Below are 25,198 nucleotides of genomic sequence, written 5' to 3'. Positions count from 1 at the left end.
TGACAGGAAGGGGTTTTAAAAGGGCTTTAGTGGGAGAAAATAGTTTTTTGTTTTAGAAAATGGGTATTTTGAAATGAAGTCTGAAAAATACAGAATAGAGCATGTCTTTTTTTAGAAAAAATAAATAAGTGAACAAGAACAGCTGAGAAACCAAAAAGACTGTTACAGAAAGAGAGAGAGTTTTTTAAAACAGCAAGAAAGCCTGTTTTACTGAGCACATGGCATGGAGAAGACAGAAGAGCAGCTTAACACAGGGCTACCTCCAGGGAAATACTGACAATGAGCCTTGGGGGCAAACCATGCCACCCGACTGGACCAATCAGAAGCTGTTCTATAGCTACAACATAGAATGCATTTTCCTCAACCAATCATGGCACAACTATCAACCATTGGTCCATTCAAAAAAATTCCACTCTTTTGTTGGGCCAATTAGAAATGGGCTTTCATGAAATGGATTATTTGAAAAATATTAGCTAATGATCGTTTGATCAGTGTGCATTAAACCATGCTTTTTTTTTTTTTTTTTTTTTTTGCAAGTGGGGTTTCAAATTGGGAACCTATAGATTTTGAGCATGTCTTTTTACCAGACACCAAGAAGCCCAAATTGCCTTTGGGTGCGCCTGAAGAGATACCACCTATTTACACTTATTTCGCTAAAAAGAAGCATCACCAATACCAAACCCCATGTTCCAATCTGAAATTGAACTGAAGAACCAGGAAGACTCTGAGGTTGTCGCTGGTTGTAAATGAGTAAAAAAGATGTAAAGGACAGGGTGAGGAGAGATTTGTTGCCAGTTATGGAGGAGACAGACTCAAGGGCTGAGGTAAGAGGGCCTGTATCACTTTATAACAATTGTTGAAAAATTATAAGGGTGGAAGAAGAGGCTATAAATGTGGACATGGCAGCTGAGGGATCGTTGGATGATAGTAAGGCCAAGAGCCAGCAAATAACCGATGATTAATGGGCACATGGCAACATTGTTATGGTAAAAGCAGCTGAAAGCTTCTTACAGATGTGAAAAATTATTATAACTATGTGCTTAAAATGGTTTTTTTTTGTTTGTTTTTTTGGCAGATAATTAAGCCAGGACCATACAGGATCACAGTCCAGGTGTGTAGCAAGTGGCTGTCAGATACAAAGCACTCTGAGCCAGAAGCATATGATGAGAGAAAATAGCTTAGAGCATCCTGGAAAAAAAATAAAAAAGCTTAAAATTATAAGGGATTAAACATCTATATGTTTGTTTTTAATAACAGGGAGCATAGACAGCTGATATGGAGAGAGAGACGCCAGCAGCCTGACTGCTGTGGGTGCTGGCTGTGGTGATTCAGAAGCAAACCAGGGTATGATTGAGGTAGCATGAGTGAATTTTTTCCCCTTTTTATTTTTTTTAATTACTGCAACAAAAAATTTAAAATCTACTTTTTTCTTTGCTTTTGACAGACATCTTCAGAGGATAAAAAGGATAAAGAGAACTGGCCTTCATAAGGATAAATATGATATGCACATGCTGCTTTTGCATGAAGCAAATTTTTTTTAAAAAGTTTATATAAGGAGAAAGAAGAGGAGTACTTGTGGCACCTTAGAGACTAACACAAGTACTCCTGTTCTTTTTGCGGATACAGACTAACATGGCTGCTACTCTGAAACCTGTTTATATAAGGAGGTTGACCAGCAGAGCTGTAAAGTTGATATGACTGCTGTTAGGGATGTTGTAGTAAAAACAATTTACCACTGTTTGAATGGATAGGTTTTTGATAACTCTGAAGCCTGTGTGATGGACGCACCCAGTCAAAGCCTTCCCCAATTGTATGTTTTGGGGACCTGCAGAAATATTTAATCAGATTAGATTATTTAGTTTAAGCTGAATGTGGCATGGATCCAAAATATAATTATGTCCAAAGGCTACAAACTGAAAGGGCTTAACTTGACCAGTGATACTGTAACCAAAGTTGTGAAAATAAGTGAGGTAGAAGAGTCACCAGACCTGATGTCACTGCTGACAGGGCATTGGAAATAAAGTGTCAGCAAAAATTGGCCAGTTGGTGTGCAGGAGGTTTATAAAATAGATTATAAAACATTTTACCTCACACAACCTCTTCCTAAAGGGCAGGGGAGGGAAACCAATAACCCTAACACTGAATATTGATTAAGATGCACGTGGTCTATAGTCCAAAACAAATGTAAAATACAAAGATGTGTATAGAATTAATTTAAAACATGGTGCCTTACTTCTGTATTAAATAAAAACAAACAAAAAATCCAAGCTTCTGGCTTTTTGCATTTTCAAGTAAGACAGATCAGAAATGGCAGGATTACTAAAGAAAAATTTGTTACTCTCCTGGGGAGGTTGGGAATTTTGGGAGTGTAAAAACCCTTATTTCAGGCTGCTAAAAACCATGGTTAAACTCTGAGCAGAAAGCATGTTGCAGGTTGGCTTACAAATTAAGATGCTTACACTTTGTGGAAGCCAGCAAGAATTAAATTGAAAAGAAATACAGAGGCCATGTCTGATGTGGGGAGGCATAATGGCAGGCAGATTGGTTGACATGGCCCCCAACTCTAACCACAATGATCATAAATATATTTTAATGTAAAATATATTTACATTTTGTCTAAATATGTCTGGGCAGCATCTCTAAAGAATAAGACTGAGGATGAGGTAGTAGAGGCATTTAAAGCTATTTTTAGACAAGGCCATGTGCTTCCAAAATTACCATCAGATTTAAAGAAAGAGTTTTTAAAGAAAGCTTTAAAGACTTTGTTAAACAACTAGGTGTACACCATTTTGTTACCAATAACAAAATCAAGGCAAGGATGGTGGACAGGTTCAACAGAACTTTAAAATTTGAAGATGTAAGGTATTTTACCACCTTTCGGTACATCAACATACTACAGGCCTTCATAGACAGTTACAATAGAAGTTATCAGAGAACTATGAGAGGACGACCAAATGATGTTACCCATGCTAACTTGCTGAGCCTGTGGAAAACTGTTTATGAGGATAATTTTAAAATAAAGATGCTGTGAGTGCTTTTGAAGAAAGGAGATCACGTAAGAGTATCTAAATTGAAAGAAGCTTTTGAAAAGAGAGATCAGCAAACCTTGACCAATTAAATATTTATCTTGTCTGGGGTTTTATCACTAAGGCAGTGACCTGAGTACACATTAAAAGATTACGCTGAAGAGGAAATTGTTGGGTCTTTTTACTCTGAAGAATTACAAAAAGTAAACCCTAATCAGGACCATGTTTGCAGAATAGAAAAGATTCTAGCCAAGAAAAGACAGGGGAGAAACAAGTATTTTCTGGTGAAATGAAGAGGGTGGCCTGAAAAATTTAATAGCTGGATTGAAGTGCCTTAAGTTCAAGACCTATGATAAAGCGGGAAAAAGCCCCCTTCAGTTATTATATTAGCATATGTAGCAATGCATCTGTGGGGGCTTTTCCTCAAAATATTAGTTTAAACTGTACAATGCAACTGGCAAAGCCTTTAAATTTGATTGGACATTGGGATGCTGCTTTGTCAGAAATTCATTATCATCACTCATGGAACATGGTCTCTCATGATATACCATTCATGATATCATCAAATAAGAAAGCCAGTACTTCCACGTAGAAGTCGGCTATTATTCAAGCATTCAGCATTTAGTAGACAACATTATCAGTGACCCAAAGAAACCAGAGGTTAGTGTAGTGAATGATGCTTTGACCAGAATATTTGGTTATAAATGAAAACAAATGATGAAAAATACTCTTTTTGTACATGGGGAGAATTGGCAACAATACTGGGAATGACCCCAAATCAGAAATGTAAGATACCCCTAGACCTTACAGGGCAGTTATCTGTTTATACATGTATACCAATATAGTGGAACATCAGTTAATGGGAGGACTACTACGTGCCACTGTTGTGCTGTGTTCCCATCCATGGCAGCAACAATGAATTTCGTACTATCACATATGACAAACCACATTATGTCCCCAGGAGTAAGCAGCATATCGGTACCATCACTACTGAAATAAAGATGAATCAGAATAAACATGTTTTATTTTGTTTTAGGAAGGTGATTTATTAAACTGAATTTGTGCGCCTGAGGAAAGCTGAAGGATGGTGATTATAAAAAAAGCAATGGGGATTCCTTTTTGTTGGTTGAAATGATTTTCTAAGAAAGACGAAGAGATGCCTCCAAAATACTCTTCCTCCTTTTCTGTCTGCTCACAGCCTCAACACCATCTGAAGGACAAGGGACTTAACATTGAGGGAGGGGTCCTGGCTGAAAGGCATCTAGCCAGTAAGACTTGAAGCATAGGGTGAAAGAAATCTTTGCTTTAAATTCATCTAACTTATTAAGTTAGACATTAGCTTGTATTTTTTACCATTTATTTGCCTTGTAACCAATTCTGACTTTTATGCCTCATTACCTGTAGTCATATAAAATCTTTATGTAGTTAATAAACGTGTTTTACCTAGACTAGTGTGTTTGGGATTTGTGCATATCATTTTCTATTAATGAAATGACAGACTTTATATTAGTTTGTATTGTCCAGGAGGATGCTGGGCAGTACAAGACACGCATTTTGGGGACAAGTCTGGGACTGAGAATTTGCTGGTGTCATTCTGCAATATAATTCATGAATAGCTGGCTAGAGTATTCATACAGCATAGCTGGGAGTGATTTACATGTTGGATGCTGTGTATGAGAAGACCAGGAGTGGTTGCTCTTGCAGCAGAGCAGTGTAAAAGGCACTGCAGGCTGGAGAATTGAGGGGACAGCACCGTTCAACAGTCCAGACTGTGTGTTGGGGAATGTCACAACACCTGTCATTAGTCTCTGATTAAAACTGGAAACTTGAGAGTAGAGATTTGGTTTGCAGTGGCACTGCCCTCGACAGTCAACATGGTGGTTTCTGATAATGTATTCGATGTGAACCATAGACGGGGTATTCTGTTTGACTATATGTGATTACAAACACTGTGCAGTTAACACGTGTTTTATCAAAGGACACTTTTTTCAGTGTTTTTTTTCCGAGTGACCTGCTCCCAACAGTTTCTGTGTCCAGAAGACATCTGAGGCTTATTGTTAACACACACCACCATATTTTACACTGGCTTGCCCTCTGTTTACCAAAACAGGGACCAGGATAGTTCTTTGACTCCTATGGATTTTCCCCAGACAGTAACTTCATTCCTAAATCTATCATGACTTTTTAAAACCATAACTCTAATAACATTGTGTTTCACCAGAGACTGCTATAAGGCCCTTTAGCTGTACCCTAAGGATAGCGTATGTATTTTTTTAAAGAATGTAGTAAAGGTTTATCTTTTGATCATATTTTAAAATTGTATACAAATGATTTACCAGCAATGACCACATGGTGGTATAGTTTGTAAAAGTGAAAAAGTCAGGCATGTCCAGACGTGCCCCAGACATGTTTCAACATGTCCAGACAGGTCTTTCTTGTCGTGAGTTTAAAGATATGCATCAATAAAGCTGATGGGTTTAAAAATAAACAAAACACACTTTTTTTGTTGAAGTATTTAATTTCTACTGTTAGCCAGTTGTAACTTTTAAAGAGCTTCCATTTTTAAAGAGGTACATTTCTAAAAGGAGTGATGCTACTTTCAATCTCGGTTCTTTTTTGACACTTGGGAGGCTCTAGACATGTATTTAGACATTCTAAAAACTCTGCATTTGGTAACATATCCTACAACAGATGTAGGCGCATTCAACCTTGCCATGGTTTTCATAAAAACACTTTAAAAAAACTCAACCCTTTAGGAGGCCTATTATTAGCGAGAGAATAAACGCTGACTAATTTAGCGCTGACTAAATAGGGATGTGAGACCCCCACAGCTGCTGCCCTCCAGTACATAGAGCTTCCTTTATCACCCAAAGAAGAAACGTCTTTATGCTGCCTAAGTTTATTTAACAATATTTCAGTGTTTTTTAATACCTCCTGAGTGACAATCTGATGAACCCCCCTCCTTCTCCTCCTCCTCCCTCCACCTCTACCTCCCCCCTCAGACTTCAGGAGATCAAATTTGCTTTTGCTCAGGGAGAGAGACTTATTTTAGTCTTTTCCACTGCACTCTGCTTGGCAAATACCAGCTATCTTTGCAGGGCCCTGTCAAAGTTTAGCCTTGTCCTAGTTGATAAACTGGATCTTTGAAGAATGTCTTTCATCTCAGGCTACGTCTACACTACCCGCCGTATCGGCGGGTAGCGATCGATTTTTCAGGGATCGATATATCGCGTCTCATCTAGACGCGATATATCGATCCCCGAACGCGCTTATATCGATTCCAGAACTCCACCACCGCGAACGGCGGTGGCGGCGTCGATATGGAGAGCCCCGGAGATCGATCCCGCGCCGTGAGGACGGGTAAGTTATCGATATAAGATACTTCGACTTCAGCTACGTTATTCACGTAGCTGAAGTTGCATATCTTATATCGATTTTTCCCCTTAGTGTAGACCAGCCCCAAGAATCAAATTGGTGAGTTGTTGTGGGTCTGATATTTTCTTCACCACTAGAGGCACCTTTCATTTGTTCTAGCTGATGGCTAGGAATGAGGTACAATTTTTCAGCATGTTCCATTATCAGCTACTTAAAAGTCCTGACAGTAGGGGAAGTGCAAAGCTTGACATAGAACCAATAAAGCCCCTGGCCTGTTTTACAACCAGCTTTTTAATTTTGAGGGACAGTCTTTTATTGCTCGATTTTTTTTTTAATAACCCCTCATTATCTTTTTAGGACGCTTAGATGCCAGAGTTACATTGAGATGTTTCCTTTAAAAAGGGTTAAGTGCTATTTCTGAGATGGCTGCTACCAGGTCATCAGGGGAAGAGCACAGAATAGCTTTCCTTTTCTGTGGCCTGATATTGAGGAGTTTGAAAAGAGCCAGGTTTCTCTGTACATGGCTAGATATGCTTGTGAGGGTAACACACTTTTTAAAAATGGTGCGGGGTTGGTAAAAATAATACTTCTCAGGGTCTTTTTTCCAAAATGTATACATAAGGTTAGTTTTTGGGCTGGAGGGGGGCGAAAGGTGTGTTCTTAACCTGTAGGCTTCTGATGAAGAGCTTAAATCAGGTATCCACAGGGTCTTATGGTAGAGTCCTAAAAAGCCTCCATAGAGAATTGTGTTTTGCCAGAGCATATTTGACACTGTGTGATAATTTTCAGTTTCTCAGAAGCTTTTAAAGACAACTATATATTTTGTATTTAAATTATTTTGGCTTTTTTTCCCCTGACAAAAATGTTTTGCATGATGTATATAATATTCAGGTTCCTGTGGTGTACATACGTTGTAAAGGCTCTCTCGATTTCACAGCTTTCAGAAGCAGATTCCATCAGGTAATCTATTACCACATTCCCTTTATTACTAGGAAATAAGTGTTCATCAGTAAAAGTATCAGGTAAACATTCCAAAAACGTAATACATGGCTGCCAACAACTTATAACACCATACAGTATTTTCAAGTATGCACGATAACAGCCTATTACTGTTTTATAACAATTGCTTTTTAAATAGATTTTCCTGAATTTGAAGGGCCACAAAGCAAAGGGTGCCATTTCAGGGGCAGGACCTTCTGCTGCCTAGGGCACCAAAAAAGCTGGCAGCGCTCCTGTATGTACTCATATTAAAAAAAGAACAACCCATGCCATCTGTTGACTTTGACTTCCATCTTGGTCTAAATTAAAAAAATAATTTAAAAAACTTTAAAAGCATTTATTTAAAAATAAACTATCATCCTGTAAAACTTTAAATATCTTACCAAAATATGTTAACACTTCTAGTGTACCTTGTGATACTTCAAGGACAAAGGCATTGTCCTATTTAAAATATATATATTGCTAAACACCCCACATGCATAAAAAATGGTGGAACAAACAAAATAGTGCTTTCTCTTACCATTTCATTGCTCTCCTTCTTGCTCATACTCAGCTTCTGGCAAACAGAGGCTGGGGACATCATCTCTGCCCATCCTGGCATTGGTGGACCTATCCTCCATTAACTCATCTAGTTGTTTTTTGAACCCTGTTATAGTCTTGGCCTTCACAACATCCTTTGGCAAAAAGTTCCATAGGTTGATTGTGCATTGTGTGAAGAAATACTTCCTTATGTTTGTTTTTAAACCTGCTACCTATTAATTTCATTGGTGACCCCTAGTTCTTGTGTTATGAGAAGGAGTAAATAATACTTCCTTATTTACTTTCTCCACACCAGTTATGATTTTATAGACCTCAATCATATCCCTCCTTAGTCGTCCCTTTTCCTCATATGGAAGCTGTTCCATACCCCTAATAATTTGTGTTGCCCTTTTCTGAACCTTTTCCAATTCCAATATATCTTTTTTGAGATGGGGCGACAACATCTGCATGCTATATTCAAGATGTGGGCGTACCATGGATTTATATGGAGGCAGTATGATATTTTCTGTCTTATCTATCCCTTTCCTAATGATTCCCAACATTCTGTTTGCTTTTTTGACTGCCGCTGCACATTGAGTGAATGATTTCAGAGAATTATCCACAATGATTCCAAGATCTCTCTCTTGAGTGGTAACAGCTAATTTAGACCCCATCATTTTACATATATAAATATACATATATACATATATACATATACATATAATATATATATATTATACATATAAATATACATATAAATATATATATATAGTTGGGATTATTTTTTCCAATGTGAATTACTTTGCATTTATCAACTCTGAATTTCATTTTGTTGCCCAGTCACCCAGTTTTGTGATATCCTTTTGGAGCTCTTCTCAGTTTGCCTGAGACTTAACTATCTTGAATAATTTTGAATCATCTGCAAATTTTGCCACCTCACTGTTTATCCCTTTTTCCAGACCGTTTATGAATATGTTGAATAGGACTGATCCCAGTACAGACTCCAGAGACTATATACCTCTCTCCATTCTTAAAACTGACCATTTATTCCTACCATCTTTTAACCAGTTACCGATCCATGAGGGGACTTTTCCTCTTATCCCATGACAGCTTACTTAGCTTAAGAGCCTTTGGTGAGGGACCTTGTCAAAGGCCTTCTGAAAATCTAATTATACTATATCCACTGGAGCCCCCTTGTCCACATGCTCGTTGACCCCCTCAAAGAATTCTCGTAGATTGGTGAGGCATGATTTCCCTTTACAAAGGGAAAATTAGCTTTGAAGAAATTTATTTTATAAAATTTGATGTCAATTCTCATTTTATTTCATAGTTGACAACAATTTTTTCTGCAAAAGAATATTCTGCAGAAAATCTGTTGCTTTTTTCTCAGTTAATGCCCACATTGTAAAGAGATTTTTGCTATCCATTTGCTTAAAAAATTATTAAACCTCTGTAACTGGATTAGGACCAAAAGCTGTCTTTGTGCTTTAATCATGTTGTGTTTAATCCAATACAAAACCATGCTAATATAGCTTTTAAACATTTCTCATTTTATTTAATTTTTATCCTATGATTATTTTTTTTTTGGCTGATAGTCTTTTTTTTGTGGGGAGGGGGAGAGAGAACAGAGCAAGGGTTAGTGGGTCAAATTTTATCTAAGTCCTTCATGCAGTTTTCTTCTAAGGAAAAAAAAAAGGAGGCGGGGACAAGTTGCTACATAATTTCTCTCTTTCACAAAGTTACTCAATCTTTTAAAACTTTTATTGTAAAACAACTCTCTAAATGATTATTTTATATATTAAGTCAATTAAAAAAATTAAAAAGACTGTTTTGAATACATTGTATTTGTATTGTAAATATTATACATGGTAATATTACTATTTCCCAACAGTCTATTTCTTCACAATCTACCAGTACATTTCTACATTTTTAAAGGGTTTTTCTTATTAGGCAAGTCCTTTAGACTAATATCTACCTTTAAGCTCTGTCACAGGGATAATAATTATGGAAATTAAGAAAATTTGGCATCTCTTTACGATGTAAAAGCATGCTTACTATATTTAATTTTAATCCCATAATAAAAAGTACTTTGCTGCAAAAATTAACAGTTTTTAAAAAAGCAGGAGGGGCTGTGTGGAAACATGCTGCTTCAAATAGGCCTCAGTTACTGCATGCTAATTTTTCACATAGTTTTCACAAACTTTCCTTCATGCTAATTTTTGTATTGAAATACATATGTAAACATTTCCCCTGCATTTTAAACAATATTTTATAGCAAATTCTACGCATTTGAGGATTTTCATATTATACCCAGGTGATCTTTATAATTTACAAGTAAAGCAGTTTTTGTTAACATTTTTTTAAAGGATAGGGAAATGCATCTTAAATATTTTTATTTCACTACAGGTCTTTACATCTGAGTCAAAATGACCAAAGCCATTTTCTCATGTTAAACTTTGATAGACTTAAAAAACTGTATGTTAGCAAAAGAACATGACCTTTTTAAATTTAAAAAAAAGTCTGGAAAGGGATGGGCATCATGAGGATGCTTCTTCAGATAACAATGGTGATCCGGGTCTGTCTTTATCTTACATCTTCATACAGTTAGAAAGGGCGTCCCTTTGTTGCAAAATGCTGTTTTCTTTGTGTCATATTTAGATCCAGTATAAAAGCATGTTAATATAGCTTTATTTCTAATAAAAAAAACTTTGTTGCAGAAGTTAACAGCTTCAGATAACAAGGGCATGTGTGGGGATAGTCTTTATCTTAGGCTTTGTCTACACTACACACCTTTAGCGACACGGCTGTGCTGCTACTGCCGTGCCGCTAAAAGGTGTGTAATGTACCGTTGTTTGTCGGCGGGAGCGAGCTCTCTCACCAACAAAAAATGTCCACCCCCAATGAGCAGTGGTAACTTTGTCAACAGGAGAGTGCTCCTGCTCACAAAGTGCTGTTTACAATTGTGTTTTTCGTCCGCAAAATGTTTGTTTTTTTGGGGTGTGTGTGTGTGTATTTTAACACCTCTGAACAACAAAAGTTTTGTCGTTCAGTTGCCAGTGTAGATAAAGTTACTCTTTCATGCAATTATTCATTCCACAGGGCTTTTGTTTTTTTAAAACTCTGATGGGAAAATTACATTGACCTAAAAAATCTTCATGCTTTAAAAAGGATAGCCTGTAAACCGGCGTTACAAAGCTTAAATTAAAAGGCCTCCTTTCAGCTAACGTCACTAAATGCTAATTTCCAATAAAACTTTAAGTATATGGAATAAGGGCGACTGATATAAAGGTTAGCCATAACTTTCATGAGGATCTTTCCACCATTTTTGAAAACCAGGGCTAAAAGTAATTTAACTCCTGTTGTAAAACTAAATTTACATAAATGCTATAAATGAAGAAATCTACATGCATGATCCCTTTGATTCATGTTTTAAAAGTTTGTTTGTTAAACTTTTCCTTGGTTCAACAATGTTTAGATTAAAAAAAAAATTTGGAAAGAAAAACTGTGTGGTGGGGGAAAATAGCCTTCTTATTTCATGGAAAAAGGGTTAACTCTTATGCATAAGCTACTTTTTTCTTTTGTTTGTGTATGTATTTTGTATAAAGTTAAAGCTTCCTTTACAACAGTTTTCCTTCAGGCAAAACTTTAAAGACTAATGCATTTGTTAAAACTTTAATAGCATTTAAAAAGTTAAGAAAGAAAAAGGCAGTGGGGAGAAACAGCCTTCTTATTGCTTATCCACTGTTTTACATAAGCTGTTTTTTTCTTTCAAGTTAGCCTGTATGTATGTTTTGTATAAAACTAAAGCCTTTAGGCAACACTTTAAAATCAAGCAACCACTATTTTTTTTTAAAGGCTGGTCTATATCTACAAAAAATTATGTTAGCTACAGTGTCTGTCTTTTCATTCATTTGTATTTTCTGGTCAATGGCCAATGGTCAATAGCTCCACAATGGAAAATGCATTCTATGATGTAGCTATAGAACAGCTTCTGATTGGCCCAGCCAAGAGGCGTGGTTTGCCCACAAGGCTCACTGGCCCTGGAATTGTCAGCATTTCCCTAGAGGTAGCAGCTAGGTTAAGCCGCTCTTCTCTCCTCTGGCCCTCTCCTCTGTTCCATGAGCACAGGCTTTCTTGCTGCTTTAAAACTTTGTCTCTCTGCAACAGCCTTTTATTTTTCTCAGCTCCTCTCTCTCACTTGTTTTTCTCTAAAATAAACATGCTCTATTCTTTATTTTTGACTTTATTTCAAAATACCATTTTTATTTTCTAAAAAAAACTTCATTTTTTTTCTAAAGCTCTTTTAAAACTCTCCTCTTATAACATGATGTTATGGAAGTAGCTGTGACTGATGGCAGAGAAGCAGCAGCAGAGAGATGGCAGCTGTGAGCCATTTGCAGAGGCAGCAGCAGAGTCATTGCTTGACAACCACCCCCTCCAGGGGTGGGAGGTGAACCCTATGAACACATGCTGAATCTTTGCTAATTAAGAACAGCCAATTGTGAGTGGAGTGGTAAAGGGGCATTCATTTGTCAGACTTTCCCCCCGCAAGGTGGGGAACTGAGGCAAAGGACACTGCAGGGTTGGGTTTGCTTATGGTAACATACTTTTGAATGTGGCTGTGGTGGTGTTCCAAATTAATACTTGGGTCCCTTTTCCTTCTAATAAACGTTCTCTTTTGTTATACACAGAGCCGGTGCTTGTGAGTGACACAGTATTGCCCCTCAGAGGTGCCCATGGGGTTGTGTTAAATTTTCCCAGATCACTGGGTAGAGGCTTGAAGCAGTTGTGTGTTGTAGTGTTAAGAGGAACCTCTAGATATTGAACCTAGCCCTTGTCGGTGCTGACTCCATCTGGCAGAAGGGTTACATAATAAAATATGGTATTGCACCTTCTGCCAAAGAGATGGGGTTCATATTTCTTTAACAAATAATATGACCTTGACAAGAGGGGTAAACAGATCACAGAGGGAAAACTGGTCTGTAGGCACTTAGAAATGGGATTAGATTAAAAGCAAATTGTAATCAAATGCTTTTTTTGATACAACTTGATCTGGCTGCCTATAATACATCATAGGTTCACAAGAAACAAGCAGTCTCTTGACAGTCCACAAACTTTAAAAATATGAAGCAGAATTAAAAAAAAAAATCTTTATGTACTGTGTCTGGTTTCTTTCAGGTTGTTTAGCATTTCCTGTTCCAGTCACACCAGTTTCCCTTATTATACCACTGTAAAGAAGAGGCTCATAATCCCCTTCCCCCTTGACCTTGCATTTGAGCCATTAACTATTACAGATCCTAGTTTAGTTTTCCCCCGAGATGCTTGCATAGCGTTGAGTCCTACTAACAGCTTCTAAGACTGGTTGTCTTCAATATAAGGTGATTTTATTGGTGATTCTTTGGACAGAGAAATCACATAATAAGACAGGTTTACTTCTCCTTATCTACTTGGGCTCTACAAAAAACACGGCCACATAGGCACTGAGGTTCCATTTTAAAGTATGGAAATTTTGGGCCCAGGTCTTTCACTTATGCCAGCTTGACTTCAGTGAAGTTGCACAGGATTTACATCAGCACTGAGTGGTGGATCAGGCCCACTACCTACACATTTCTTTTAGCACAGCTAATGCCTGTCTGTCTTTCAGTGTCTGTCACATGTAAAAACAGTATGTTTTCAGAGTTCTTTTTATCATATGGGAAACATTTTTTAAGAACACTGTTTTGTGGTTATGGCTATGGATGGTGACTCAGAACCAGAACTCAAACCCAGACCTTCTGACACAGACTATGCGTGACCGTCAGTTACACTTAATCTCTAGATGCCTCAGTTTCTCACATGTAAAATGGAGAACACTTTTTTTCTTCTTCCCACTTTCCTCTCCACCTGTCTTTTATTTAGACTGCAATCTCTTTGGTGGCAGGGATGGTTTTTCACTACATGTTTGTACAGTACCCAGCATAATCGGGTCCTGACCTTTTTTGAAGCCTATAGTTACTATTGTAACACAAAAAATAAGTCTTCCTGGAGAGCCCATCCTTTTTGTAGCTTTCAAAACCAGACCAGAATTGCTAAAACTGAATCCAATTAATTTGACTTGTTTTTCTTCCTGCCTGCTTTTGGTAACTTTCTTGGAGAGTTATGCCCATTGAATGATAAGGTGAAATACCATCAGCTTTGGATTCCAGATTAAGCAAAAAAAAAGAATATTTAATATTTGTCCCTACTTGTAGTATAATCATTTGCCTCTTCAACAACCCGCCTAACATTTTGGGGCCTATATCACATTTTTTTCACGTCAAACCTGTACCTTTTCATACCTTAAGTATTCTCAGACTAGGTCAATCTGAGCCCACAGGTCAATTTCCCCACATTGGTTTGATCAATCTACCTGTTGTGGTTTTTGTGTAGCAAAAAGAGTCACTAAAAAGGTAATGGGATCAGTTAGAGCCTTCAATGTTAGTCAATAGGGAAAATGAAAGTACTACACTTCCAAGTTCTTTGAGTGGGGGCAGAAGGGAGAGGAGGATGTCTCTTGGACCCAAAAATTTTAATAAAATGTGATGGGCAAGTCACTGCCTCTTCTTTCTTTAAGTATTCTCAAACTCTGAAAATTGGTTTTATATGCATGCTGGTTGTGGTTTTAGTGTAGTGAAAAAAGTCATTTAAAAAGGTGTTGGGGTCAATTAGACCCCAAATTAATTATGCAGGTATTCCAGCACCGGATTGTCTTTATTTTGAGGCAGCAGTTATGATGTGTTTATATGAAATTTTCAACATTGTTTTTACCATCATAGTTTTTGGGTTTTTTTCCCAAAGAAATGCACCAAAAAGGTCAGAAGGAAGGGGATCTGTGAGGCCCCAGATAATACAATTATCCAGCAAATTAAATTTCTTTGAAGATGACACTGTCAAATTGGTTTTCTGGGAAGCCTGCACTTGCTAGGAAGAGTTTCTGGGGCAATCATCAGATACATTTTCTGGTGGCAAGGCCACGCCTGACACATGGTGTTGCTGGGGCCAGGACTCACTGGCACAAAGACTCATTGTTGCACTGCACATGGCGTGTCTGAGTGCTTGTATTGTTTGGATTTTGTTTAATTTATAGCATAATAAATCTTACAGTAAGAGACGGATGTTTCTCGGGGACCTAGATACAGAAATGGTGAAGCCACTGGTGAAGGGAAGAAACATTAAAGCCTTGCCTAAGGCTTCTAGGGAAGCAGTATCTAGTGTGCTGGGAATGGAGCCAGAGCCTATGAAATGGGGAAGATGTTACATCTGTTCCAGAGAATGAGAGAGAAAAGCACATCGGAAATGTGCAAAGTGTAATAACTTTGTATGTGCAGAACATATGTCACCTATTTGCTCCATTTGTTCAAAGGAGTAGGCCATTTATTGCCACTTTGCTGTGATTTGTGCCTTTAATATTGCTGGTGTTGCTATCTATTTTCATTGTGTAAGCATTAGGTCAGTTAGGTTTTCAAGACTTGTATAGTGTGTTTGTGTGACCACAGGGTCACTTGTAGCCAGTACAAGTACTAAGAAGTGTGCTTCTGAATCTAGAAAAGTTTTCACTTGTTCATAGTTTTACAGTTCACTGGTAACAATGAAGTCAGTTTTAAATGCATCCTGTGCATTCCCCCTCTTCCCTCACAATTTTGACATAGTAGGGGTCTCCAAGACACCAATATGGAAATAGTTGGGTGATTTTGGGTCCAGTACAAAGGTTAAAATTTTCATTATATTTATATCTGAGGCATGGTCTTTCTGGACAGAGATTTGTACAGCGGTGATAAGATTATCAGATCTGGAATATTATAAGATAGTTTGTTTGTAAACTTCCCCTTAAATATTCAGATACAGTTATTTGTTACAGTATTTTAAAAGGGGATTAAAAAAGTGGGACAAAATGATTTTTGTCAAATCAATGTTAAAGCATTTTCAGGAATGTAACAACTGCCTTTTATTTTTAAGGGAAATTAATGGGAATGATCAAAACACATTTGGAAATAAGTACATGACTTTTCCACTTTTCAAAAAAAAGTATTGCCCTTCATGTCACAATCTAAATGTGAAACAAAAATGACAGCTTATTAGCAGACTTTATCAGACAAATCACAACAGTATGCTTGAGCTACAGTGTTTTACATTTCCTAGGTCATCATCCTGCAAACTCTCATTTATACAAGTAGCCCTTAATGACCCAATAGTCCTACAGAAATAGCCAACGAGACTGATGAAAAGACCACAGTAGGGCAAATTATTTTTTGTGAGTAACGTATTCATTAATTTAGCCTTTCTGTTCATATTATTCAGAACAAATCATGATTTTTTTTCTAATTAGCTTACTGTACATAGTTGTTTGCATCTTTCTGTGAATTAAAACATACCTTTTCAGAACAATTGTTTTGTGTAACCTTGCAAATATTTATCATGCTAATATTTGTCATATATTAGCTTTCTTCTGCCTTTTGTGGCTATTCCAGTGGTTTCTTAATCAATCCAGTACTTATTTGTTCCATATGGAAGACTTTTGTTCTGTAACTGAAGCTTACCAGTTATATTAATATGCTTCAGAGCTAGATGTAAAGCTACACTGTTTGTATTGTCTTATTGGCCATGCTTTAAAGGGTACATTTATAAATGTATAAAGGGTTAATAAATGATTAACATAATAGGTCTGAATAGTATCTGTTATAGATAGTTACAAACAATCTATTGGACTAGATAACAATCCATAACAGTTAGTTAACCACTTATTAACCTTTTATAAACTTGTTATATGAAGGTTATATTTATAAAATGTGGCCACCTTATTTTGTACTCATCCAACACAATGATGGCTCTTCTACAGACATTTAGTGGAGGAGAAAGGGAATAGAAAAATGTTGCTTCTGATTGTCAAGTTTATTGGGGCAGATTCTCTTATTGACTAGATTCATTGTGGATGTCTCTCTGTTCATTGATGTGATGAAATTAATAAGTAGATATTACAGTTATTTGTTTAGATTTCATTTTAAAAAGGCATGCACTGTGCCTTTGACATTACTTAAAATATATTTACTTTCACAGAACTGTCTGTGGAGCTAGTTTTATTAATATCAGTGGTATGTTATGAAAATAGCTTTTGATTTCAAGAAATACATATTACAATAGAACAGATGTAGCATTAGATGCAAAGTATATATTAGTAAATGTCAAGTTGTTTACTCTGCTTTCAAATATAGAAAATCATGGACATATCAGGAGAAACTGAATTATTGCTTGTGTGATGCTGACAGACCAGATGCCAGCTAAGGTCAGAGCCAGGTCAATTCACTTTTGTGTATTAATATAGATTAAAGTGATTGTTAAATGTATGAGTGTATTTGGTGTTTAAACTTCATGATAACTAATGGGACATTGATTGCAGTGTTTTCAGTTATTTGTATCATATTATAATATAATAGCAGACATTTATATTATGTATACCCCTTGCAGCGGGGTGGTCACCTCGCTCCCACCCGGAGGGGTGAAAAGCAGCCCTGCGGAGGGCTGTGGTGGGGAAAGGCTGGGGAAGCAGCCTTAGCTGTAGCCATGCCCCAATCAGGGCCCAGCTGGCCCTTATAAGGGGCCAGCGGGCCAGGAGCAGTCAGTCTCTCTCTCTCTCGCTCTCTCTGTAGCTTGCTGAGGGAGAAGGGCCTGGCTGCTGGGAGCTGAACAGGGTACCTAAAGTGGAGCAGGGTTGGGGGAGCTCCAGCCTGGAAACCCCCCAGGCTGCAGGCCTTGTTAAAGGCAGGAAAGGGTACTGGGGTTGCAGGGGGCAGCCCAAGGGTAGGCAGAGGCAGCAGGTCCAAATCCCCCTTGCCGGTGATGAGTGGCATTTACACTGCAGTCTGCCCCAGGAATGAGGGCTAGATTGAGACTGGCAGTAGCCATAAGTCTGAGGGAAGATGGGGATAGAGGGTGGGGGTTCCCGGGGAGGGAAGACCCAAATCTGTGGGGATCTTCAGCACCCCGCCTGAAAGGGGTACCAGGGTCCAGGAGGGACTCGTGCCCAGTGGCAAGCGGGACACTGACCTGCAGAAGGTGCTCTGGAGGCTGGAAACGCTAATTCCCTGGACGACCAGCAGAAGGCGCCGCAGGTGTGAGTCAGCGCCCCGTGACACCCCTGTAACCTCAGCCTTGTAAAGTACAAATGAAGAGCTTTATAAGAAAAAATACTAATTTCAAAGCAGGTGGTCATTGTGTATGATGACCTGAGGTGAAAGACTCAAAAACCATCCTCACTCTCCATTATTATAGAATTGGCTACCAGTGTTGTCTTTGCTGTAATATCTAAAGTACCAATTGATCTGGGGTAAGTGACTGATGCATTGGTACTGGGAGCAACCTAAATGTGATGTGATTTTTGGTTTGAGTGACCTTTTATCACAAAGTTCAGTTTGTCTGGGTGGCAAGATAGTTGAGAGTCCAAGGGGACTGTCTGTGACTCCATGGTAAGACTGATTTAGTGATCCAGGAGTTCACATTTGTAACTGGCTTGGTGAAATCTAATTGTAGAACACACCACCAATTTGGGGTGTCTGCCCTGTTTGTTGACAGTTTGCTCTGAGGTAGGCACTCACAATTGTGAGCCACTCCAGAGAGCTTGACAGCTTGTATGTGTCACATTCCAAAAACTAATCCTACATTTTCAGAGGGACAGGGAGAGACATTTTTTAAATTAAAATGGGATATTTTCCCACCATTGGGTATCTGAATTTTAATAGAAAACTCCAGGTAAAATGTGAAGTCCATGGGTTTAGGGAATTTGAAGAAGTAGATTTTCAGATACAGAAGAAATATTCTTTAAAAATATGGAGAGAGGAATTGAAATCAAGAATAAAATATTGCATTAAAATAGGGGGATTTTTTCCCCTCTATAAAGCGTACTTTAAAGCAACGTTTGGTAGATGTATGTGGTATGCTGTTCATGGCTTACAGGCTAAATTAATTTTCTGATGGGTATGAAATCTGAATGCTCTAAAGAGTTCAGTGCACTCGTTTCACATAGATTTTCATATTTTTCAATTTTAAATTGTTGTATGTGTCCTTTCAAACTTTTAAGGGAAAAAAGGGTAGTGACTCTTTTAAGGGATGTAGTCCACTCCCAAAAATTGATGAGGAGGTGTCAATACCAAAAGGGGGGGAAATTGTTTTTTAGTGAGCCAGCCACTCCCAGTCCCTATTCAAGCCCAATTAATGGTGTTAAATTTGCAAATGAATTGTAGTTTAATCCTGAGCTGTTAAACAAAGACTGTGAATGGCTTGCCAACTACAGAACCAGTTTCTCCTCCCTTGGTTTTCACTCAACTGCTAGAACAGGGCCGCATCCTCCCTGATTGAACTAACCTCGTTATCTCTAGCTTGCTTCTTGCTTGCCTATATAAACCTGCCCCTGGAAATTTCCACTACTTGCATCCGAAGAAGTGGGTATTCACCCACGAAAGCTCATGCTGCAAAACGTCTGTTAGTCTATAAGGTGCCACAGGATTCTTTGCTGCTTCTACAGAACCAGACTAACACGGCTACCCCTCTGATACTTGAGTAAGTATTTTCCACTCACTTCCTAGGTCAAGGGCATGATTTCTATTCAGGGTCTGTGTGACGGGGCAGAGCAGCCCCGCACTGGTACAGCAGGGGTTAACCCTTCTCTACTAGCAGAGGAAGCCACGCCCAGGAAGTTCTGCTGGGCATGCTCCAACTGGCAGACCAGTATAAAAGCCTGCAGGTCTGCTCAGTCTCTGCTGGCCACCGGGGGAGAAGGACGTAGACCGTCAGCCTCTGCAGAGGGAGAGCCCAGGAGCTCGGACCGGGGCGCCAGCCGAACCGGGGCCGACCCGGAGCCCCCGGAGAGGGACGCCGGCAGCGACGGACCTACGGGGGAGCCGCTCCCACAACGCAGACGGCCGGCCAGGCAGGGTAGGAAGTGACCCAGGGGCATTGTAGAGACTGACAGCCTTAAAGCTGCAGTACCGCTCGGCGTGTTGCGGGCGGATCCCCGCCGAGCGGGAGGCAAGGAGAACTTGCCACAAACAGGGCCCTGGGTCGGGGCTCGGTGGAGAGGGAGGGCCCGAGCCCCCCTACCCCACCCCGTAATACCCCGCCCCGAAGGGGGTATTTATGGACTCAGGCCGCTAGGCCGCGCTACCCCACCCCGAAGGGGGTGTGTAGGGACTCAGGCCGCTAGGCCGTGCTACCCCACCCCGAAGGGGGGGTTTATGGACTCCGGCCGCTAGGCCGCGCTACCCCGCCCCGAAGGGGGGGGGTTTATGGACTCCGGCCGCTAGGCCGCGCTACCCCGCCCCGAAGGGGGCGCTTGTGGACTCCGGCCGCTAGGCCGCGCTACCCCGCCCCGAAGGGGGCGCTTGTGGACTCCGGCCGCTAGGCCGCGCTACCCCGCCCCAAAGGGGGGGGTTTATGGACTCCGGCCGCTGGGCCGCGCTACCCCGCCCCGAAGGGGGCGCTTGTGGACTCCGGCCGCTGGGCCGCGCTACCCTGCCCCGAAGGGGGCGCTTATGGACTCCGGCCGCTAGGCCGCGCTACCCCACCCCGAAGGGGTGTGTATGGACTCCGGCCGCTAGGCCGCGCTACCCCGCCCCGAAGGGGGCGCTTGTGGACTCCGGCCGCTAGGCCGCGCTACCCTGCCACGAGGGGGCGCTGGGGCACCTGGCCCATCACAATTGGCACCTGACCAGGGACTTGAACGGGCCTGAGATAAGGCCGCAGGGCCCAAGATGGACCCCGAGAAGCTTTTGCAGTGGCTGCTGGAGAATCAGCAGCAGCAGATGGCACAACAGCAGCAACAGCAAGCGCAGCTGCTCCAGCAGCTGGCGGCCCAACAGCAGGCACAAGCCGCCCAGCGACAGGAACAGCAGCAGCAGTTGGTCCGGGAACTGGCGGCCCAGCAACAGACGAACCAGGAGCGGCTGGTTCAACAGATGGCGGCGCTAATCGGACCGGCACCAGGTACGCCTCTAGGGGCCGTCGGGGGCAACCCCGACGAGGGTCTCGGGAGATTACCCGTGCGCCTAGCTAAGATGGGACCGGGGGATGACCCCGAGGCCTTCCTCGTGACCTTTGAAAGGGTCGCGACCGCCATGCAGTGGCCCCTCGCTCATTGGGCCACGATACTGGCACCCTACCTGACGGGCTCAGCCCAAGCGGCGTACCGGAACTTGGGCTCCCAGGATGCACTGGACTACCCGAAGGTTAAGGCCGCCATCTTAGACGAAGTTGGCGTCAGCCCTGAGACCTACCGCCAGCGGCTCCGCCGGGAACGATACGCGCCCGGTGCCCGGCCGCGGGCCGTGGCCCAGTGAATCCGGGACCTCTGTTGGCGGTGGCTGGAACCGGAAGGGCGGACGGGCGCTCAGGTGGCTGAGATGGTAGCCTTAGAACAGTTCCTTCAAGCCCTGCCCCCGGGAGGGAAGGAATGGGTACAGCGACACCGCCCCAAGATCCTCGCTGACGCGATTTCCCTGATGGAGGACTACCAGGCGGCAGATGGGGACGTGAAGGCCAACCCCAGGGGGGGTGAGCCCAGTAGACGGAGCCCAGGACAGGCCCAGGGCCCACGTAAAGGGGACGGGGGGGGGACCCTCAGCGGCTACCCCAGCCCCCAGAAATACCAGTAACCCGGGGTCCTAGGGCGACACCCCGGGACGATATCCCACGATGCTCGGAGGAGGCCCCCGCAAGGCCTGGCAGCCCCCGCCACAACCCTACCGAAGAAGGGAGACGGGACCGCTGCTACGAGTGCGGCCAGGTAGGGCACTTCAGGAGGGAGTGCCCATACATGGATTGCAATTATGGGCAAGTGTTGACGGCGGGTCACCGGGCCCGGGCTTGGGAGCCGGGGAAAATTGTTCTGCCAGTGAAGGTGGATGGGACGTCTGCCTGGGCCTTAGTGGACTCCGGGTGTAGCCAGACAGTTATTCGGGAGGGGCTGATCAAGCCCACCGGCCCTGCCGGGGCCCCCATCCAGCTACAGTGCATCCATGGGGATGTGAAGCCTTACCCCACTGTCTGGGTACAGCTGGAGGCGGCCCAACACCGGGCGCGGTGTCTAGTGGGGGTGGCTCCCAAATTGGCGTACCCCGTGGTCCTAGGGCGTGACTGGCCGGGCTTCACAAGCCTCTTGAGGGAAGGGGCTACGCCGCCAGGGAGGAGAACTGGGGAACGGGCTAGACGGCCGGGATTTCTAGGCCAGCCAACGGCAGAGGACCCCCTAGAGGGACCCTCGGGGAGCTCCGGGAGAGGGGTAAGGAGCCAAGTCCCTACCGAAGCGCCAGCAACAGAGGGCCCGGGCTGGCTAGATGTGGACACCGACTTCCTCGAGGAGCAACGAGGGGATGCCACTCTCAGCCGGGCTTGGGAACAGGCGACTAGTCCACCAGGGGAGGACGACCCGCCCCACCGCCAGCCACAAGGGCCCCGCTTTGAGATCCATCGGGACTTACTCTATCGGGTGGTGCCCGAACCACAGACAAAAGAAGAACTACGCCAGCTATTGGTCCCGCGGCGGTTCCGTCGGGACTTGCTCCGTCTGGCACATTCGGTGCCGTGGGCCGGACACCTAGGCAGAGAGAAGACGTTACAAAGGGTGGCCCAGAGGTTCTTTTGGCCGGGCATCCATGCAGAGGTACGAGACTATTGCGCCTCCTGCCCAGAATGACAGAGAGCCGGCCCAAAAGGTGTACCAAAGGCCCCCCTCGTACCCTTGCCCGTGGTGGGGACGCCTTTTGACCGGATAGGCCTAGATCTCGTGGGACCCCTGGAAAAGAGCGGCACGGGTCATAAGTACATCATGGTGGTGGTCGATTATGCCACATGCTATCCCGAAGCGGTGCCACTGAGGTCCACCACGGCACCGGTCATTGCTAACGAACTATTACAAATCTTCGCTCGGGTAGGTATCCCGAGGGAGATATTAACGGATCAAGGGATGAACGTGACCTCTAGGTTGATGGCAGAGCTGTGCAGGCTGCTGAACATCCGGGCACTAAAGACCTCCGTCTACCACCCCCAGACGGATGGCTTGGTCAAGCGATTCAACGGCACTTTGAAGGCCATGCTGAGGAAGTTTGTAGAAGACGACCCACGACACTGGGATAAACTACTCCCCGCACTCCTCTTCGCGGTGCGAGAGGTACCCCAGGCGTCTACGGGGTTCTCCCCCTTTGAACTCCTCTACGGGAGGAAGCCTAGGGGTATCCTCGATCTCCTAAGGGAAACCTGGGAAGAGCAGGAGACCCGTGTTCGGGGATCAGTGCAGTATATCCTCCATCTGCGGGAACGTCTCCGGGAGCTAGGGGCCTTGGCCCGCGAAAATCTGGTGAGAGCTCAGCAGACTCAGGAGGCTCAGTATAACAAGGGGGCCAAGGTACGAACTTTCGGGCCAGGGGACCGGGTCCTCTTGCTACTTCCTTCCTCAGAGTCCAAGCTGCTAGCCAAGTGGCAGGGCCCCTTTGAAGTGGTCAGGCGGGTGGGGCCGGTCGATTATGAGGTACAGTTGTCCGGGCGGAGGAGGGATACCCAGATCTACCACGTGAACCTCCTTAAGGCCTGGAGGGACCGAGAGGGCCTGCTGATAGCCCCATACCCGCCAGAACCGGAATTGGGGCCGCTGGTGGGAGAGCCCGAGGCAGCCGGGACGGCGGACATAGGCCGCGAGCTTACCCCGACCCAGCGGGACCAGGTAGAACGACTGGTGGCGGCGTTCCCCGTGGTTTTGTCGACGCGACCCGGGCGAACCACGTTAGCAAACCACCACATCGCTACCATTCCAGGTCACAAAGTACGGGACACACACCGCCCGCTCCCCAGGAAGATGTGGGAGACAGTGAAGGAGGAGCTCGGGCTGATGCTAGCCTTAGGGGTGGTGGAAGAGTCGCGGAGTGAATGGAGGAGTCCCATAGTACTGGTCCCCAAGCCAGACGGAACAGTCAGGTTTTGCATCGACTTCCGCAAGGTAAATGCCATTTCACGGTTTGATGCCTATCCCATGCCCCGGGTGGACGAGCTGCTAGAGCGGCTAGGAAAAGCCGAGTTCATCTCCACCCTGGACTTGACGAAGGGATATTGGCAGATCCCGTTGACACCGGCCTCACGAGAAAAGACAGCATTTCCAACGCCGTTTGGACTCTACCAGTTTACGATGATGCCGTTCGGATTGCACGGGGCCGCGGCGACCTTCCAGCGACTCATGAACCAGGTGCTGAACGCCCACAACGACTACGCCGCAGCGTACATCGATGACATTGTCATCTATAGTAGCACTTGGGAGGAACATCTACAACACCTGACTGAAGTTCTGCAGGCATTAGGCGAAGCCGGCCTCACCGCGAACCCGGCGAAATGTCACCTGGGCCAGAAGGAGGTGACTTACCTGGGCTACACGGTAGGTCGGGGTCAGATCCGTCCCCTCGTGGATAAGGTGGAAGCGTTGAGGACGTACCCCACGCCCACAACCAAGCGGCAAGTCCGACAGTTCTTGGGGCTGGCCGGGTACTATCGGCGTTTTGTGCCTAACTTCGCCACACTCGCGGCCCCACTAACGGAATTGACACGCAGTTCACAACCCCAGAAAGTATGTTGGACGGAGGGCTGCGAAAAGGCCTTTCGCGCCCTGAGGGAACAATTAACCCGGGAACCGGTACTAGTCCAACCGGATTTTTCAAAGCCCTTTATCCTACAGACAGATGCCTCGGAGGTGGGACTGGGGGCTGTACTGTCACAGGAGGTAGGGGACGAAGAACACCCAGTCTTGTACCTCAGCCGCAAGCTGTTCCCCCGCGAAACCCGGTACTCCACCATAGAACGCGAGGCCTTGGCAGTAAAGTGGGCGATTGAGGCACTAAGGTACTACCTATTGGGGAACCCCTTTTCCTTGGTGACTGATCACGCGCCCCTCCGATGGATTAATAGTATGAAGGAGACAAATAACCGGATCATGCGGTGGTACCTGTCCCTCCAACCCTACGCCTTCCGCGTGTCACATCGGCCAGGCAGGGCTCATGGGAACGCGGACTTCTTCTCCCGCATCGGGGAGGAGGAAGGGGAGGCGGGAGTCCAGGGTCGGCCGGCCTCGGCGGCTGTCTTAAGGGGGAGGGTGTGTGACGGGGCAGGGCAGCCCCGCACTGGTACAGCAGGGGTTAACCCTTCTCTACTAGCAGAGGAAGCCACGCCCAGGAAGTTCTGCTGGGCATGCTCCAACTGGCAGACCAGTATAAAAGCCTGCAGGTCTGCTCAGTCTC

The 25,198-nt window shown here is 43.6% G+C and overlaps 1 long non-coding RNA gene across 2 annotated transcripts; it reads left to right on the top strand.

Annotated features, from left to right (window-relative positions):
* Positions 1–431: 431 nt before the first annotated feature.
* LOC123365031 lies at positions 432–4,292 on the top strand. 2 transcript variants are annotated; one of them, XR_006577400.1, is made up of 4 exons: positions 432–824; positions 1,076–1,111; positions 1,258–1,344; positions 4,063–4,292. It is a non-coding gene; the product is annotated as an uncharacterized LOC123365031 (long non-coding RNA). The 2 variants fall into 2 exon arrangements; XR_006577399.1 differs by lacking the exon at positions 4,063–4,292 and having other exon boundaries at positions 1,258–1,365.
* The last annotated feature ends 20,906 nt before the right edge of the window (positions 4,293–25,198 follow it).

The sequence above is a fragment of the Mauremys mutica genome, chromosome 2 (assembly GCF_020497125.1).
Source record: "Mauremys mutica isolate MM-2020 ecotype Southern chromosome 2, ASM2049712v1, whole genome shotgun sequence".
In the NCBI taxonomy this organism is placed as follows: domain Eukaryota; kingdom Metazoa; phylum Chordata; order Testudines; family Geoemydidae; genus Mauremys; species Mauremys mutica.
This window is presented reverse-complemented; position numbering and strand designations above follow the sequence as displayed.